The sequence below is a fragment of the Lissotriton helveticus genome, chromosome 3_1 (genome assembly GCF_964261635.1).
Source record: "Lissotriton helveticus chromosome 3_1, aLisHel1.1, whole genome shotgun sequence".
NCBI classification, from domain to species: domain Eukaryota; kingdom Metazoa; phylum Chordata; class Amphibia; order Caudata; family Salamandridae; genus Lissotriton; species Lissotriton helveticus.
In genome coordinates, this window is record NC_136061.1 from 182,803,431 (window position 1) to 182,823,153 (window position 19,723).

Here is a 19,723-nt window from a genome sequence, read left to right on the forward strand (position 1 = left end):
TCAGGATATAGATGCGGCCCATTATTTATACGCTCGCTGAGGATGGAATACACCATTCAGTCTCCTCCCACCATGGGGTGTTGGGAATGAAGAAACCTATCATTTATTCTCATAGGGGTGGGAGGCGTCCAGTCTGGTGGTGCACAGGGCTCTTGGATCTTTTCACACCCTAGTCTGGAGAGAGCAAAAGACCAACGTTCTGTTCACTCCTGACCTAACCCGTCCTCCCTATACACTGTGTCCTATATATATCCCCTCTTTCTCATGCTACACCTTAAGGAGTCCTGGACACCACGTCTGGTGCCCTTGGTCTCAAGGTCCTGCACAGACCTGGCCTCCTGTTCAGGCAATTCCTTTACTACACAATAGTCCAAAAGCACGAGGCAGCTCCTTGTAATGATTTAACTTCATCTGCTCTTGTGGGTGGTCTGCCTGTGGACAAGGAACAATTCATTGATATTTTGCTCTATTGTTCGCTTTCCAGAGTTGTTACAATTTTCTGATGAGTGGTGACTGTCATCTTTACAGTCCTTTTGAAACAAATATCATTGTAGATGTTTTTGTTGATGATAATCTGGCTCTAGAGTACAATAACGTCCATCGCATACCTCAGAGATGTTATGATGAGGAGCTTGGAGGAAAATATGAGGTCGTTACCATTACATAAGCAAATCTTCACTTACTAGGGCAGAAATCGTACAAACAAGGTATTATGGTTGTAGGACGTTCCAACTACAGGAGAACGCAGACGCTTGGTTGCAAAATCAAGCTTTTAGTTTCGCACATATAAACCATTCTTGCCAAATCTGCGCCGGTGAATTTTGATCATCAACATCTACTTGAAGTTGGCCGTGATCACCTCCAAAGCTTTGGAGGTTAGAGTCCCTGTGTATGTACAATGTCGAGAAGAGCATTATAGGGTCAGGTGTTACAGACTAAATCCATCTGAGAGTGTCTGGCTAATCAAATCAGCCGTACTGCACTGAATGAAAGAAGTCGTTGAGCTCTTTCATCTGACCAGGGATGCATGCCTAGCTTCAGACGGTTCCAAATCATGCAGTAAGAACTACATTTTCTTTGCGTTTTTTTTTTTTTAAATGCCTATTTAATCTTAACCTTATGCAAAGCATTCGGAGTCTCCTTTAAACAAGGACTTGTTAGGTCGAAGTCTTCCAGACAGCGCAGCTGTCTGGTTTGCTTACAACATCTTGGGAATAATTGGAAAGCTTACCTGGGAATGCATTCCGCCCTTGCTTACCATTAGCTTTGTAACTCATATTTGCTTGCTTACTATTTGCTGGCTTTATTGGTTTTAGGCCGTCCAACTTCAATCAATCAGGATTTATTAAGCACTGCTAATCACCCAATACGGTATCCAGCCGCTTGCAGGTCCTGGAAGCTTATAGGACAGCCAGCTCTTGAGGACCATTTGGAATTGCAGAAGTGAGGTGATGGTTTGGAGTTGCGTGGGTAGGCTGTTCCAGGTCTTTGCTGCGATGTGGGAGAAGGAGCGTCCTCCACTTTAGCTTTGGTAGATGCAGGGATATGGGCATGTGAAAGGGAGCCAGAGAGTAGTCCTCTTGATGGTTGGTGGAAGTTCAGGCGATGGTTAATATAGGCGGACGTATTTTGTGTAGAGTGCTGTCTCCACGTGTGTCAGCAGCTTGAATAGGCATCTCTTCTGGGCAGGGAGCCTGGGGAGTTGCCTGAGCTGTGGTGTGATGTGTGTTCGTCGAGGAAGGCTGAGGTTGAGTCTGACTGCAGAGTTTTGTATAATCTGAAGTCAATGTAGGAGGTATGCGGCGATTCCTACTCAGAGGGCTTTGCCATAGTACAGTCAGTTTGTGATGAGGGCCTGTGTCAGCGTCTTGCCACTTGAAGATTTTACGTAGCATGGGCGGATTAAGGAAGCAGGTGTAGGAGATGGCATTGATCTGTCATTCCATGCTGAGCTTGTTATCATTGATGAGTCTGAGGTTCCTGGTGTGGTCCACTCTACGCAACACCCGCTATACCACATCACTCTGCACTATGCCACTCCACTCTAATCTGACACTCTATTCTACACCCTTCCACTCTACGACACTATCCTCCCTCCACAACACTCCAGAACGCTTTGTGCCACTCCATTCCACTTATACCAGTTCACTCTACTCCACAACAATCCACTCCACGACACTCTCCTCTACGCCACTAACTTTTAGCCATGCTGAGCAGCGGCCACAACACTGCTAAAACAGATTGGCGAAGCCAATGGCTCTTACAAAGGTCCTGTTGGCTGTGCCAGTGTTTGTTTTTGAATATAATCATGGCTTAAGATGTAATTCCTTTAACAGTGACTTTTGTTAGGGTTTCCAACACTGATTCCTATTGATTCCAACTTCTATGGCGAGTGAATCTGAAGGTCTCTCCTTCACACATACATGCTAGTCTTTTTTCACTTGTCTAATGTGTACCAGTGTTGCATATAAACAACTGACGTTATGTGTGCGTTGTGCAACTCATGATGTCACGTTACTGTAGAATGACTGGAAGCAAGAACACTTAAGACAAAAAGAGGGGAAGTTAAAATACGTTGTGGCAAGTGGTGGTGTGACCCGAGTGTCTCTCATTGGGCAAGAGAGTTCCGAGCAGAGGGCGTTCATGAGGGAAACAGACAGCATTAAAAGGAACCTCTTGGGGCAATAGTGGGGGAATTCCTTGGAAGGTTGAACAGGCCTGAAGGAAGAGGAGAAAGCTGAAAAAAATCTGTTCTCGTAGGTCTTGAGGGTTCAAGCGGTGGTCCATGCAAGCTGTGTTCATAGAAAAGTTTTAGGCTTACCCATACGTATGTAAATCAATTATTTGCAGATGTATGTAAATATGTCTTCCACAGATACTCTGAAAAAAGGTATGGACTCCGCTTTCGTGTGGTTTATGGAACAGTTTGACATGCACACTGGTGGTCGCCCCGCAATCTTTCGATGGACAGAATTGAGAGTGAAGATCGACCCATACTTCACTGCACTTACATGTTTGCTACACTGCATTTGCTTGTAACTTCAAGCACATTCGATTTTTTTTTAATAATCTGCTATGTTCTTATCACCACAGATTAGTTAGCGGCATCCAGTTTCTTAAGGTTGAAGGAAGGGCAAGCATTAGACCTGATTAACAAGGGCCACATGTCTGTAGTTTGACCATCCGTTTAAAATCTGTGGAAAGAAAAACTTGGAGTTGTATTTTTGCCAAACTTTGGAGAATTATAAGTAGGAAATGTGTAAGCACTTGAAATTCTATGGTGTCATCTATAGCAGTTGGTGCACTGTGTAGATTGAAGAAGGTTTATTTGTCAACATGCTGGCACCAAGGTATTTTGAGGTTTGTATATTCTTCATGTAATATGGTATGGTCCATTAGATCTCATTTTGGAATTCTGGATGGCTGGGAATGGTAACCTACATGGCTTCTCTACAAGTGGAGAGGCAAGGTAAGTACTGGTTCACAGAGGGGTTGAAATGTGAGTAACCCTTAGGGGTTCATTCTCCTATTATGCCACTTGGGGTCTTAATTAACAATATCGGGAAATTTAGTGCGGGGGGGCTACTGAGGGGCAGGAATATCCAGTTTCCTCCTGGATCCCCGTACCAAATCCTGGCAATTTTCTCCAATGACAGAAAACGCACACAGACTCCGCTATAGCGGATCCATTACAACGCCTTTTACTGCTGACATTTTAAGTCCGCTCTGAGCAGGCAGTGGTGTCAGTGGGAGGGTTGGTGGTATGGAGACTCACTAGTGTAGGGTGGCTTGTGCCTGTTCACGGGAGCATTGTCTGCTCCTACCTGAATGTTGCAGCGGTCGAGTAGAGGCTGAGCAATACAGCTGCCCATAGCCCAACCCCTGAATCACTCTAGAGCAGGGGTCTTCAAACTGGGGGGAGGGGCAGGCCCTCAATTGATCCCAGGAAGCAGGCGTCTAGCTCTGCCCAAAAGAAGCATTATGCTGATAACCTTGCTTTGTTTTGAGCGCAAAAAACTGTGCGGCAGTAATCTGCTCTGTAATGGGCCTTGTTAACACCTTTTGTCGTTTATATCCTAGCTGGAAGTGTGTATCAAAAGGGAAGAGACGTAAAATATTCTTCAAAACACCTACCCCATGTCTAATAATCACACTGAGGATACTTTTACACGTTAGTAAGGCCTGCCTGACCAGAAGAGTATGTTTGGAAGTCATGTATTTGATTGCATTTTTAAAACAGTAACATACCTTAACTGCAATGTTTAAATAAGCCTAGACATATTAAACATTGCCAATTTAATAGAATCATTGTGAAAAATTCTGAGGGGGCCCAATGATTTTTTTTATTTTTCCCTACGGGGGTGGGGGACGCTGCATTATAAAATTTGAAGGCCGCTGCTCTAGAGGCTTATGTGTCTCTTAGCTGAAAACTATGATCAAGTCTGGAATTTCTGGACCTGATGATTCCAAGCCCACAATTCACCCAAAATGTGACTTTCGTTTTAGATTCTTTCTTAACAGAAGTGGAGTAGGAGGTGAAGGAAGGAGCTCTGGAAAAGAAGACAAAGATGTCAAATTATCATCGTGAGTTACCAAGTAAAACCCGGAAAAAGACGATTCAACATTGACAAAAATAGGTTTTTGTCAGGGTCTATGAATATTCCAGGAAATGTATTTCAGGGTAGTTGGTTATTCTGAACCTCCTGAGCGCCCTTTTACACCATGAGTAGTTTATTCAAGTTGTGGCTGAACTGCAAACAAACGTTTGCTTTCAAAGATCCATGCCCAGTATGCATGTTATATCTTGTTTTGAGACTATTTGTCTGAAGACTGCTATGCATGTTCTTTATTCACACCAAGACTTTAATTTATAGAGACAACATTATTTTTCAGTACTGGGTTAACATGGAGCAGTCAAGTGAATCCATGATCTCCCTACAAAGGAGACTGACGCCGACTATAGAGGACATGGGATTAGCTTCAGACAATAAAGATGGTGATGCAGCCAGATTCTGAATTTGAGGAAATGGATGCTTTTTCTGTTGCGGCATGGGAATCTGTCTCTTAAAAGATTTTAAAGACTCTTAAGGCTAAGGAATTCAAGCCCACAGTGTCTCAAAGAGATCTTCAGAGACACCTGATAAAACCTGGAGTACAAGTTTGTGGGAGAAATATTCACATTCAAAGAAAACTACAAACAGAAAAATCATTGACATTGATAGCAGCACCAGTTGAATCATTATCCAGATCAGTATGAAAAAGCCGAAAGGTATTGATTCGACTTCTGCATACAATTGAGATCAAATGAGGAAAGAAAGGTCCTCGTGCTTGAAGGATAAACAGGACATCTCAAAGGTATCGACTTTGAAGATTCCATCCGCAAAATATGACGTGGAGACTCCAAGACTATATACCTAGAAAGCTGGACAAGAAACACAGAGGTTATTAAACTTGAAAGATAAACAAAAGTGAGACAAACTGATGACTTTGACAGACAAACACCAAGGTCTTCAACCTCTAAAGATATGACCAGCTTAATAAAATAGATTAAATGTGCGAAGGTTTAAGATACTTCGAAGACCCCTACTTTGAAGGAAAAACAGGCAATTAGAACTCCGGATGTCAAGGGGAAATTAAAAAGCTATTGAAACTGAAATAGATAATGTAGTTAAAAAGAAAAAACATCTTTACAGGAGGTATTGGCATAACATTTCACAGTACCACAGCCATTTGGCAAAAAATGACCTAAGGAGGATTCTGAAAAATTAACGCAAGAAAAAAGACAAATCATTCTTAAAGGAGTTGAGGGCCAACAAGAGGATAAACAAATCAGGTATTAGTGGAGCAGTATCTTCAAATTCCAGAAATAGAGGAGGAGCATCTTATGTATGCCATTCAGGGGGAGGAGTAAGGAATATGGAATTAAATTGATATAGAGTCTCCATTAGAGGAGGTGGAATCTTATCCTCCAAGGCAGTGTCCTCTAGATGATATCACTGTGTATAACAATGTTATGAAAAGTGCACTGTATGCCTTTGATGTCCAAGTCACTCCTTTCAATGGAGACACTAAGACCAAAGTCATGAAAAATCCCTTTTTCCCTGGCAATTTTACATCAATGTTGAAAAGTCTTCTAAAATATCAGCTACCTCTTGGGCGGTAGCTCCCAGAATACAAAAAAATAAATAAATAAGCCTTCGACATAGTACATACAATACATTAGCACACATGTGGAGCCTGACACTCTGATCGTCAGCTCAGCACAGCCAGGAAAAGAGCCCACTCCCCAAGTACAAGACCGGGTAGAGACGGAGCCAATGGGCAGGAAAATAGTAAGTTGCTGTCATACGTTGGCAAATACAAAATTCTAATTCCCAACTCAGCTGATGCGCTCACCAACAGTGGAACATATGGGAACTTCTTCCAGAACAAAACCAAAAAAGAGGCAAACACCATAGTGACGGAAGGCAGAATAATAGCAAGTATTTGCTTAAAGTCTGATTTAGACGTAGCTTGTACAGCCAAGAGGCACTTACCAACAAAATAGTTATACAAAAACAATCCTGGGTCTTAATTTTAGTCTTCAGAAGTGTCATTCCAGCAAATATTCATGACACTTTTAACTGGAGAGCCCTTATTTGGTCCTGCAGTAGATCAGAATATTGATCAAATGAAGGAAGCTTGTAATACTACAAAGGGAATGACTATCCTCAATACATTATCTCTGAATTAATGATGCCTCCATCTTTCTAAGACCAGTTACAGTGGAAGCAGAACAAATAGAGTAGACAACCATTGTGCATCAAAGACTAGAGAATAAAACAGAGGGGGCACCACCTCCAAGAAATTACTCTTTTGCATCACACCAAATACATGTAACACCAGTAGACACCATTAGAGGGCAGAATCCGGGACTAATGGGTATTGAATGTTATAAAATTCAGCTATTGCATCAAATGCCTAAAACGCCACAAGCCATTCCTCCAAGAAACAAATATGCAACATGGACGGTTGAAAGTACCAGAAAACGAGTTCATGGAACTGTGCAATACAACACAATACAAAAAATTTAAAAACCGCACAACTGCTTCTGAAGTAGCGTCCTGGTGCTCGCAGCATGTGACCAGTATTGGGCAACCACAGAGGCCAATCTCCAAGCACAGGAGATTATCAATAGAAATTAAAAAAGAAAGATCTTCAGACTTTTTCTAACAGTAGCTTCAGAAGGGGCTAAACGTAGATCAGGCGGAAGAGAGTTCCAAAGCCTAGCAGTAAGGTCCACAAAGGATCCCCCTCCTCTCCTAGCCGTACGAATCCGTGGAGTTTGCAGTAGCTTTGAATTATTTGATATCAAGGATCTAGTCTGACAGTATGTCCCGAGCCTTCTGCTTAAATAGAGGGGACCTTTATTCTCAAAGCTCTATAGGCAAGGGTTAACGCCTTGAATTGATTTCGCTTAATTAAGGGCAGCTGTGTAGCTGACGCAAATAAGATATTACTGATAGATGCGCAAATATCTTCACGATCAGACGAGCAGCTGCATTTTGAAGGATCTGAAGGCGCTGACGGTACACTGGCAAGCCCAGATAAAGAATGTTTGCATAGTCCAATTTAGAAACCACCAGAGAATAAACATTGATCTTGCGTGTTTCCTCTGGCACCGAATGCAGCATTCTCCTTAAAGATTTGAATGTTGCAAAACAACCAGCAGTTCAAAGGAGAGATTCAAATCAAATTTGATAGTCTGGTTTCTTACAGTCGAAGAGGAAGGAGGAGGGGACCCCAGCTCAGAAGGCCACCAATTGCATGAATCAGGGGAACACTTATTGCCATAAAATAGAATCTCAGTTTTATCGTACTGAAGCCTAATGCAATTACTGTTTATCCACTAGTCGACTGATTTCAGACATAGCTTAAAGGAGTTAAGACTTTTCACATCATTCTCCTGAAACGACAGAAGGAGCTGGGTATCACAAGCCTAAGAAATTACAGGTGAGCCCCAGGATTCAACAAGGCTCGCAAAAGGCTCCAGGTAAACATTGAAGAGGGTGGAACTCAGAGCCGGGCCCTGCGGAACCCCCAACTTGAGGGGTTTTGGAGAGCAAGGAATATGAAGCAAAATACAGCCTGTGTCCTATCTTCGAGAAAAGACGGAATGGACCTCTGTGTTCGACGATAATCTGTCTGTGGAAAATAGACCTTGTATTGGCTACACTGGTGTAAACACCTTTGGAACCTATGTGTAATTTATTTATTTATTGATTGATTTGTTTATTTAAGCAATTTGTAGAGCGCGCAAACACCCCAGGGTGTCTCGGCACTAAGGACGTAGATCGTGGAAGTAAGGCGGAGTGTAGTTTATAGAGTGAACAGCCAGGTCTTTAGTAGCTTCCTAAAGGATAGCAGCGTTGGGCAAGCTTTGATATGTTGGGGAAGGGAATTCCAAAGTCTTGCCGTGGCGACAGTAAATCTTTTGTCTCCCAGGAGACCTTGAATGTATGGGGGACTGTCAGGAGATCGGCTGAGGAAGATCTCAGATTTCTGGGGGGTATGTGAGTGGACAGGGCTTTCCTTAAATAACAGGGACATGTGTAATGTAAACTTAAAGTTCCCTGTGCTGGAAACTGCCTTTTTAGTTGCAATCACATCATTAAGGAATGTAAGTGAATTCCAAGGGCTATCAATAAACAAAGCATATTTGCCTATATAGGAAAATATGGTTTGTATCAGACTGCATCCAAAGTTTGTTTCGAGAGTGGTGTTAAACTTTCACATGAACCAAACTGTTCAGCTTCCTGCCTTTTACTAAACACCTACAAAACGCAGCTGAAAGAACATAGCATTATTTAGGTCTTCAAATGTTAGTAGGGGAATTTATCTATGATTTGGAAAAAAATATTAAAATCCCTAATGAGTTCTTGATAGTGCATGCCTATCACACTTTAGGTATGCCTGTTGTGCATGAGACATTCACTAATGGATTGTACAAACAATACAATTGACTTACACATTGGCAAGCCAAACGCTGATCAGCAAACCAAAAGCACATTCATCAAGAAAGCTTTTTTGTTGTAAATGTCTTATTAAATGACATGTGCTGTGGCCTCATGGTTCTCAACACCTAAACATTGCTGCATAGTTATAAAAACACAATAAGAGGTAGTTGTATGTCAAACAATATTAAAACATTTATTTAGTAACATCCTTCCTTCAAACTCCTCCATGATGGAAGGGGAAATACAGCTACAAAATCTATGCACAGCATGTGAATCTAGAGGAAAATGTATGTTTCCAAAGAAGCTACTTACTTGCTTGTAACAATTGTTTAGAAGCTCGAGTCTTTTCTAGATTCATATGTGACCTTCACTGTCGAAGGAATGGAGAGGAAAGAAAATACAAATTTAATGAAAAAAACTAAAATGGTGTTCGCCTTTTGGGACGTTGTGGGCTTAAGTCTGATGAGACAGGGAGACATGTGACTCTGGCCAGGTTAACCCCCCTCTAGCAATAACTTGTATACTTAGAAAACACTTCTGACCTAACCACTGAATGTTGGAGTCATGAACAACATGTGAGTCTGGAGAAGGCCCATGCTTCAAAGCCATTTTTAGTGATGGCTGGACGGAGGAGACGTAGGGCCATTTTTCAGTGGACATAGCAGTTTTTCAGCTGCTTGGGGGTTGCTCACTGTTGCTCAGGGAAGGGACGCAGGTTAAAAATGTTGTTGATCATGGGCAGGGAAGAGCAGTGGAAGGGCCCTCTGCACCCAATGGTGCACAGAAAGTCGGGAGCACGTCTTGAATGTTCAAAGGAAAGGTAGGGGGTGGGGACCTGTCCTCACTATGGTACAGAGAAAGGGAGATGTTTGGGGACAGCGACTTTTATGAAACGAAGGACGTCAGTTGCAGGGTGTAGAAAAGGGCTGGGGGCCATACGTTCAAAGGAAAGGCAGGTGGAGCTGTGGGCCGGCTCACTCTGGTGCAGACAAGGGCCAGGGCTGATACCAGGACAGGCCGGGGCTGGTGACCAGCGCTTACTATGGCACAGACCAAGGCATGTGCTTAGTTTTGAATGCTCAAAGGAAAGGCCATGTCTGTAGCTGGTATGGATGGGGTCTGGAATGGGGAGGCGGGGCTGGGCTCTGTGGCACAGTGAAAGCCAGGAGGACATTGATATCACGGCTCATTGTGGTGCGGGGAAAGACGGGTTCTGAGCTGCCTGGTCCAAGATGCGGGCGGGAAGGGTGCGCCAGGGCGGCTCTGTTTCCTTTGTGCAGGGCCCTTTGCTGCCTGTGCTAGGGCCGAAGATTGGCAGCTGGGGGTTTGTGTGGGCGGTTTGCCAGTGAAAGGGCACACGTGAACCTTTATTGTCGATGTGTGGATGTGGTATGGATGCCACGATGGAAAGGCCCGGTGGTGGCCGGTGGGAGGCAGTGAGAGTGCGGCTCAGAGTGAAGCTGAAGTGACGTCACTTGGGGAAGAGGGCGAGGTGGTTTCCACTCTCCAGCTCTGGGCACCGGTTGTCGCGCGCTGCGAGGAAGTGGGTTCACTCTCCGTGGACTGGCAGGCGTGCCCACACGCTGCTGCCGGCACCATAGCTGCGGAGGTCTTGTTTCGGCATCTGGAGCCTCAGACACCGGGTCACACAGCAGGTACGGGTCTGCGCGTCGCCACGTCAGTCCAGGCCAGGGTGCCCCTTCCTCTGCCCCTTGCTCCGTTATCCGCTCCCCACCCCTCCCATGCAGAGCCTCGCTTCTGCCCACCTCTCCCTGTGCTAATCTGGCACATACTCTCTGCCCCGTGGTGTTCCTCTCTGTTCTCTAAAGCGTCATCTTTACTTTATGTGCTATCTACCGTTTCTGCTGTGTTTTCTCGCCGTTGTGGTTTGCTGACTCCCATCTGTCACATGCAGTTTTATCCTCCGTAATGTTCGAGATCTCTGTCCGATTTCTTGGTTTGCTCATATATTGTCTCCCCTCGGTCCTATGGTGTCTTTTCTCTGTCACATGCAGTGATCGCGCCTGCATTGTGTTGTTTCTCTTCCTTGTTTCGTCCAGTTGCCTCGATCCCGTGCTGTTTCTCTTGGGATGCGCACACATCTCTCTGTCCTGTATGTCTGACTCATTTCAGTCATCCTGTCCTATCACTCGACAGTGATTTAAAGTCTCTCCTTTGTTGACGCGCTCCTATCCCGTGCTGACTTTGCCTTGTTCGCTGCTGCCTGCCTCATTCAGTTCATCTCTTGTATCTGTCGTTTACTCTGGTTTCTGTTTTCTATTCAACGTTGGATCTTAGCCCCTATGTTTCCCCTCTACCCTAAGTTGTCTGATCTCGTCTCCGAACACGTGCTGTGCTGTTTATTCTCCTCGTGCTGTCTCTCTGCTGTTTTGTGCTGCTTCTTTTTTTCTGCCCCGTACTACCTCCACGCTGTCTGCTCTGTCGTGTTGGTGTTTGTCCGCATGCTGTCTGTTCTGTCTTGTTCCGCTTGTGAAATGTAGCGAGACGCCTATATACTTGCTTTTATTATTTATGTTGTGTTATTCTATGGGTATTTGTATGGCGCTCAGCCTGCCACTGGTAGATCTCTGTCTATAAATGCTGGCAGGTGTAGGCCTCGTCATTCATTATAAAATCAGAACTACAAGTCCCAGAATGCAAAGAAAAAACCTAGACTGGCTCAGCTACTCATGGACCTGGGAAACTAGATATCGCTGCTGTTCCCATCGCAGACCAGTGTGTGACGGTTCATGTGATGCTGTGTTCAGGCTGCCTTGGTAGATGGGTTTGTTTGATGTGGCTTGCTTGATGTGAGGTTGATCGGTTCTTGCTCTGTAGAGGAGCATCGGCTCGCCTGTTGATAGCTTGAAGGGCTCTAGGGTGTGTGATATCGGTAGATGGGATAGGGTAAGAGGGTTTTACCTATGCTTGTTTAGCTCTTAGCTTAGAAATACACTTATTGCCCATCGCTTGAAAAGGTTCTGGACTCAATACTCCCACCAAATAAAAGGACAGCCCCGGCTTCTGAGAAAACCAAGTAAGTATGCGGCAGAGTAGGTCTGTGGTGGATACACTTGAGCTGTTCTGTCTAAAGTGTCCTGTTGAGTGCAGTTAATAGATGTCCTTTGCTGGCGAAGAGACAGACTCACAACAGGGCAGCCCCTGCCTTCTTCCTCACACACCCGTACATAAGTGTGGAATTAATGCATATCTACTCTACTCCTCCCGCTCCCTTAGACGAAAAGGCCCACCATACTAGGCTCTTAAAGGCCTTTCCCACCTCCACAAAGCAGACGGAAATTATATAAGTAACCGCCCCAAACATACACATGTGGAGGGGAACATCTGGGCCTTTTCTGTCTAGAACCAGCATGTTTTGCATGATGGTCCCCAAGAAGAAAGATGCTGGCTTTCATGGCATCTGAAAGGATGCTCTAATGAGAGCGGGCACTTTGGCACCATACCCAACAGCAACGCAAAGCATGTATTCTGAAAATGGAACAAGCTGTGGATCTCCATAGAGAAAGCTCTCTTTCACTGATCTCCAAATAAGGAGAGCTATTGAAGAGATGGGCAGATGAGACATCCAACTGACTGATTTGAATACCAATTTCTTCACACCCTTCCAAACTCCAAGCAGCAATAGCCATGTCCATTGCCTCATGGAGCCATCAACATCCTCTTACCATGTCACTTGAACTAGATTGTTTTCTGTTTTCACTAATATGGCAAGGTCTTCAGTCCTATCAGCACTGGATAAGAGACAAGCCCATCTTCTGCCTACGCTTCTAACATATGCACTCTCTTCAGTGAAACAGTCCAGCTCCTTTCACTATTTTTTCTCAGCAAGAACCCTGGACCACTTTCTGAAGGTTCAGCAACATTCCACACTTCCAGATCCATACCTTTGGGTACAGCGGTCCATACGCTTTGACTCAACGCAAATGGCCGCCACTCTATTAATCAAGGCTGGGTTCAGTGCCGCCAAAGATCTGTGCTATAAATAATTTGTGCATTTAATCAATCGTAATTGGGGTTGTGGGATTCAGAAAACCGCCTGAAGATTCAAGTGCATCCAATGCTTTAACCCCTATGCGCCAGTCATTGTAGAATATGATTGTGTTAATCACACATGGGAAGAAAAGGGGTTTAGGGTCTTAGGGCCTGATTCTTAAAACTGTTGGGGACCTTAGCTAATCTTGGACGCACAGAGATCTAATTCGACCTACACCACATGACTGACTTGTGCATACCTGCAAACTCCCAAATTTTGAAGCCTAAATGACTTTATTTTACTTATTTCCCATTTGAAATTGACTCTGTTTCAATGTATGACAGTTAGGAAAATGCACTCCCTTGACTGTTTTTCAAAAACCTCCCAATTTCTACTTGTAAAATCTTGGCATGCATTTGTTGTGCATTGTGTCGATGACGACCTGAACATGTATACTCAGACTTAAACTGATAAAAAGCATTTGCAAAGCCAATAGGTCTTGGCAATCCGAGAGCTATAGATGTTGGCAACATTAATGCATTTATGTATATCAATACAAACAGCCCCAGATCCTTCCATAAAAGCATTTAGATTGCCCATGCCTGTAGCTCTCGGATTGTCAAGACCGATTGGCTTTGCCAATGCTTGTTTAAAAACATATATCTCCTGTCATCGGCAGACCTATAGTGTATAATACTTCTGTATATACTTAGAGTGGGCTTTGGGCCAGCTCACTTCAGACTGTTTGCTTTTTATCCTTTCTCGTGTAGTCATTCACAAGAGACATGGTCAAACACATTTTAGATCAGACCGCAAGCTATTATTGCCTCTCAACTCATTCTGTTGGCTGTGTCTGTCCTCCCACCTCTGGTGGAGTCCCTCCATTATGGTGCATGAGGAAGTATTTTTCTCCCCCTCCTCTCCCTTTCTCTCCCTACTTACTGCTGCCCTCCCGTCGCTCCCTGATCCAGGATCCCTCGCTTTACACTGCCCTCCCCAACTCCCCCCGTGTTTGTCCAATCTTCTCATACCTCTATTTGTTTGTGCACAGCATCATATGCAGTACATATCCACTTATTATTCATAATTGACGCGCAAGGGGCTAAACTCACCGGCCAAAACTCTGATACATCGCGCTGCAACATCACTGGGGCCACGACGCTGTGTGCTCTTCCCCGCCACCGTGCTCGCAGCATCGCACGGCCTGAGCGGGGGAAGACTACAGCTCCCAGAGGGCTCAGGGGCCGGAACCGCCCACTTCCTGTTGGAGCACGCCCGGAGGCGCTTAAAGGACAGCAGCTACCTCGGTGGAGCGGGGAGCGTTTGCATGCGCAAGGGGCTAAACTCACCGGCCAAAACTCTGCTACTCTGATACAGCTCGCTGCAACATCACTGGGGCCCTGACGCTGTGCGCTCTTCCCCGCCACCGTGCTCGCAGCATCGCACGGCCTGAGCGGGGGAAGACTACAGCTCCCAGAGGGCTCAGGGGCCGGAACCGCCCACTTCCTGTTGGCGCGCGCCCGGAGGCACTTAAAGGACAGCAGCTCCCTCGGTGGAGCGGGGAGCGTTTGCACGCGCAAGGGGCTAAACTCACCGGCCAAAACTCTGCTACTCTGATACATCGCGCTGCAACATCACTGGGGCCCTGACGCTGTGTGCTCTTCCCCGCCACCGTGCTCGCAGCATCGCACGGCCTGAGCGGGGGAAGACTACAGCTCCCAGAGGGCTCAGGGGCCGGAACCGCCCACTTCCTGTTGGAGCGCGCCCGGAGGCGCTTAAAGGACAGCAACTACCTCCGCGTCGCGGGACGCGCGCGGGCGACGCCGGGCTGAGCCCGGGCAGAGGGCGGGCCGTCTGTGGCCGTCCGGGGCAGAAAGAGGCAGGGCAGGGCCAGTCACCCTGTCCAGGGCAATGGGGAAACGCAAACTTGTAATAAAGGGCGGAGAAGGTAAGAAAGCCAAAGTCCCACAAAAATCGGAGACAATTATTTCCTTCCTTACCTCTGCGGTGGGGGCTTTGAATAATGAAACTGCTAATGCGGAGAAAGAACTGGGACTTGTCCAGACTGGTGCGGAAACCAGGGATCTCCCGGTTGAATTTGATTCACAGTCACAGCCAGAACCGGCTCGTCCCATCCCACTCGAACCTAACATAATTGTGGCGGCCCCTCTATCCACTTGCATGGTTAACCAGTTACCTCCCCAAACCAACAGTAAGGCTGTATCACAGGAGACACAGCAACTTTCCACGATAAAAAACACAAAACCCCGTGGAAATAAACCCCGTAAACATCCTACACCCAAAGTAGACACTACAGCTACCCAGGGATTCCACGCTAACTTGGCAGACGTGGTAGAAGAGCTGTTTGAATCCCGGCTGGAACCACTACTGGTAAATATTGCAAAGGACATAGTGGACACTTTGAAATCATGTGTAGAAAATATCCTGCATAAATGTGAACGTATTGACAACTGCCTTAAAGACCTGAAGTCCCACACTCAGGGGAAGCGGGCCCATGAAAAACCGGAATCGATTGATAGCCAGGAGGTGATCATGGGCTCACCGATGCAGGCTAATAGACAAGGCCATACAACATGCACAAATCCACCCAAAGGGAACATAACATCTCAAGGGGAGGCATATAAGATCTTAGTCTCGGGGGCTGTGCCTGAGGACAGGGCAGCCAAACCACTAGTTAAGGAGCAAAGAAATAGTGGGTTGCACGCCAGACAGAACAACATAGTGGATCTCCCCCCAGATGCAGCATCCCTAGTTGTTATTTTAACTGGGATCCCACGCCTTAATATCAACCAGAGGGAATCAGAACAGGATCTACTGAACAGAACCAGAAGATGGTGTACACAGTTTAGTAGTGGGAGTTCCGATGTGGGAAAAAATATTATAGCTGCAAGAAGGGTGGACTGGGTCGGGCGAAGGGAGAAATGTATCACCGGTGACTGTGTGATTGTTAACTTTAACAGTCCCAATATGGCTAATACACTACTCTGGGATGGATCTATGCTAGATGGTGCAGGTATCAGACCCCTGCCATTAGGCTATATCTATCCACCTCCACCCCATCCACAGGCCAAACCACGATCCTGGCATATCCTGTTACCATCAGGACAGATAGGAAGGGCAGGGGAAGTGAGACACTATTCCTATCAAGCACAACAGGCTCGTCTGAGGGTGGGGGATAAGCTTGCCGCCACTGTACGCAATGTCCCTGATCATTTAGCTGAAATCCAGGTGGAACCTGTTGTGCTAAGTAATAGGTTCTCACCACTTGCAAACCCCTCTAGCCTGGATCTAGTGGATTGACAACTACCCACTCACCCGACTGGTCAGGAGAATTCCGATATAGTCAATCAATGCCATAAACCAATGGTACTTAGCTGGAATATAGCGGGGCTAAGGAGGAAAGCCGGGGATGACAGATGGGTTCATTTTGTAACTCACCTCGACATTATGTGTTTTCAGGAGACGTGGGATACCGACGGAAACTTTTATTTAAATGGTTATCGTAGCTTCTCAGTTAAAGCGACCGCTGGGCCGGGAGGGAGACCCAAAGGGGGCCTGTATACAATCACCTCTATCAATTTGGCAGGTTCCATGAAGAAAATAGAATCATCAGCGGATAGCATTTTGTGTGTAGAATGGGTTAGGCCCAACCTCCCTATAATTTTAATTGTACATTTTTATAATGCACCGGATAAGGTATCTTGTAACACACACTTAAGGTCCTTATCCTCTTTTCTTTCTCACTACAAGTCACACCAAACAGCTATATTCGAAATCTTGCTCATGGGAGATTTTAACATACACCCCTGTGGATGGGATTGTTTCTCTAAACAACAACTGGCACCTCCGGGCGCTATCAGTTCCCATTTTGAACACACACCGCAGGGGATGGAGCTGGAAGAATTACTTGCCGACCTAAACCTGTTTGAACTAGCTGGGCCCGAGGGGGAGAATAGGGCACCGACGTTCATAGGTAGAGATGCAAACACTGGTATTGACTACATCTTTATTTCAGCGGGACTAGTTGATGCGGTATCCGCCCTTGAAGTCAAGGTTTCCGCCTTTAGTGACCATAATCCCCTGATTCTGACTTTAAACCTTGGGAGTAACAACGCAACCCAGGTTGAGCGTCTGGGTGGCTGCTGCGATCCCATTGTTCCTAAGGACCGGGGAAGAAGACTAAATTGGTCCAAGGTGGTCCCGGACACATTTATCCAGTATCTAAAAGCAAATGTTCATGCAGATTTGTTAACATGCACAGTTTGCTCGGCAGTTGACACTGATATTATTAAATCTTTTACTAATATCTGTACGCAAGTTAGCCATGATCTAACACTCAGGAAGAAGCGAGCTGAAACCACCCGCCCAAGGTGGTTTGATAGGGAATGCTCAAAGGCACATAAGGGGCTTATGGAGGCCCTCAAACAGCAGCCGAGAAATCGGGAGCGGGTGATTCAGTGCAGGAAGCTCTATAGATTAACCATTAATAACCGAAAAATGTCCATAAAAAACGAGGCTTGGGACAATCTCGTATCAATTAACATCTTGAGAGATAGTTCCAAATTCTGGGCTGTGATCAACCACTCCTATTTTTCTGAGGAGGAAAACTCTATCATGGATTGTGTGATCCCTGAGGAAGATTGGGTTGCCCACTTCAGCAAAATATACAACAGTGAAGAGTCATTAGCACCAGAGAGTCTTCACTGGCTCACGGTCCCTGCTGTCCCCCTGCAGTTTAGTGAGCATGAGGTTATCAGGGCCATCTTAGAGATGACGAAATGTAAGGCCCCGGGCCCAGATGGTGTCCCTGCAGATCTTTATAGGTCACCCCTGGACATGTGGGCTAGAATACTCACCAATGTCTTTAATTCCTCCTGCACAGCTGGGTTTCCCAAATCATGGTCTTCTTCGACCATCATTCCCATTTACAAGAAAGGTTCCCGAACAGATCCGGCCTGTTATAGGCCGATATCATTGATTGACTCTGCCGTCAAAATTCTAGGCAGAGTCATATTACAGAGACTGGGGGATTTTATAAAGGAGAAGGGGGTCCTTTCAGACCTGCAGTATGGGTTTAGGGCCAGGAGAGGAACCATGGACCAGTGCCTAAACCTCCTTATGCTCGTCGGCAAATACACCAAGGCCAAGGAGGGTAATCTATACATGGCCTTCATGGACCTCTCCTCGGCCTTTGACTTGGTTAACCGAACCAAGTTATGGGCCATACTGGCCACCCTGGGCATTGACCCATCGCTGGTCAACTTCCTAGCGTCACTTCACACAGACTTGACAGCCTCCATCAGAACCGATCGGGAGGGCAGCTGTACTCGGCCATTCCGTTCTAAAAGGGGTGTTAGGCAGGGCTGTATTTTGGCCCCTCTCCTATTCACCCTTTATATTAACTCATTGGGCAAAGATCTGGAGGACTCAACACCTGATATTCCACGCGTGGGGGATTCCCTGGTGCCCGTATTACTATACGCGGATGACGCGGTGCTCTTAGCCCGCACAGGGGTAGGGTTGCAGAAACTTCTCGACGCATTTGGGGAGTTCATGGTCTCACTCGACCTGGCGATCAACAACAAAAAATCCCATATAATGGTGGCGGGGAAGCGCACGAAAACTCAAAAGCTAAAGACGTTTACCTGCACTGGTGAGGGGGTGACAAGGGTACCAGTTTTTACTTACTTGGGTGTTATCTTTGAAGAGGGGGGCTCCTGGACCGCCCAACTAAATGCAAAAAGCCTTGCAGTCAAGAGATCAACCTCAGCTCTAATGAGCTTTGCAAAGCGATTGGGCTCGCGTCCAATGGACGCTCTCTTGAAAGTGTATAAGACAAAATGCTTGTCCATAGCCATGTATGGTGCTCCCTTGTGGGGCTTCTCGCCACAAGGTAAAATACAAATTGCGGAAAATACTTTCCTCAGAACATTGCTTGGAGTCCCACAATCAACACCAGTTTTCTCCCTGCATACTGAGTTAGGCATAGGCTATGTAACTGATGAGCTACAATTGGCCCCTCTGGTCTATTGGGCAAAAACCTGGGTAAATAATGATATCCCTTTCAACCACTGCATCCTCAAGGATTGCATGGCGTTAGACAAGGTGTCTAAAATTCCTTGGCTAGTATACATTAAGAACACGTTGAATAAATTGGGCAGGCCAGATCTGTACAAATACCCGAACAACATAGTTAAAGGAGACGTAAAATGGATTAAGGAAAACTTCCTGTTTAGGGCGAATCAGGCTAGGGAGGAGGAGGAATTAATTAAGCCAAAAGTTAGAGCAAACTGTTTGCTCTTAACTACTCCCTCTCTAGAACCCTATTTAAAAATTGTTAGTAAACCATTCCGTCGTCACCTCCTCATTAGATTCAGGTTTAACATTATACAATACTCCCTGGGTGACTTCCCAGTGTGGGGGGTACCTGATACACTGAGCCCATGTAGTTGTGATAATTTCTCAGAGCAGTCTCTCATGCACTTTGTAATGTTCTGTGACCACTTCAAGGAGGGCAGAAGGCGGTTCTTAACCCCAATTCTAAGAGAAGCGGGTTTTTCACAAGTACGCCCAGCTCTCTTTTACTTACAACTATTAGGAACCACAAAAGTAATTTTCGGGGTTGCTAGCTTCCTGGTAGCTGCCATGCGTATTAAGACCAGGAAGCTATCCCCGAATAACCTGGCGGGGTGATTGAATATACGGTGATTTT

The 19,723-nt window shown here is 45.8% G+C and overlaps 1 protein-coding gene across 2 annotated transcripts in view; it reads left to right on the plus strand.

The window, feature by feature from the left end:
* LIMK1 (LIM domain kinase 1) overlaps positions 1–19,723 on the plus strand; it is a 251,007-nt gene that overhangs the window by 155,658 nt on the left and 75,626 nt on the right. The gene's annotated exons all lie outside the window — the stretch shown is intronic.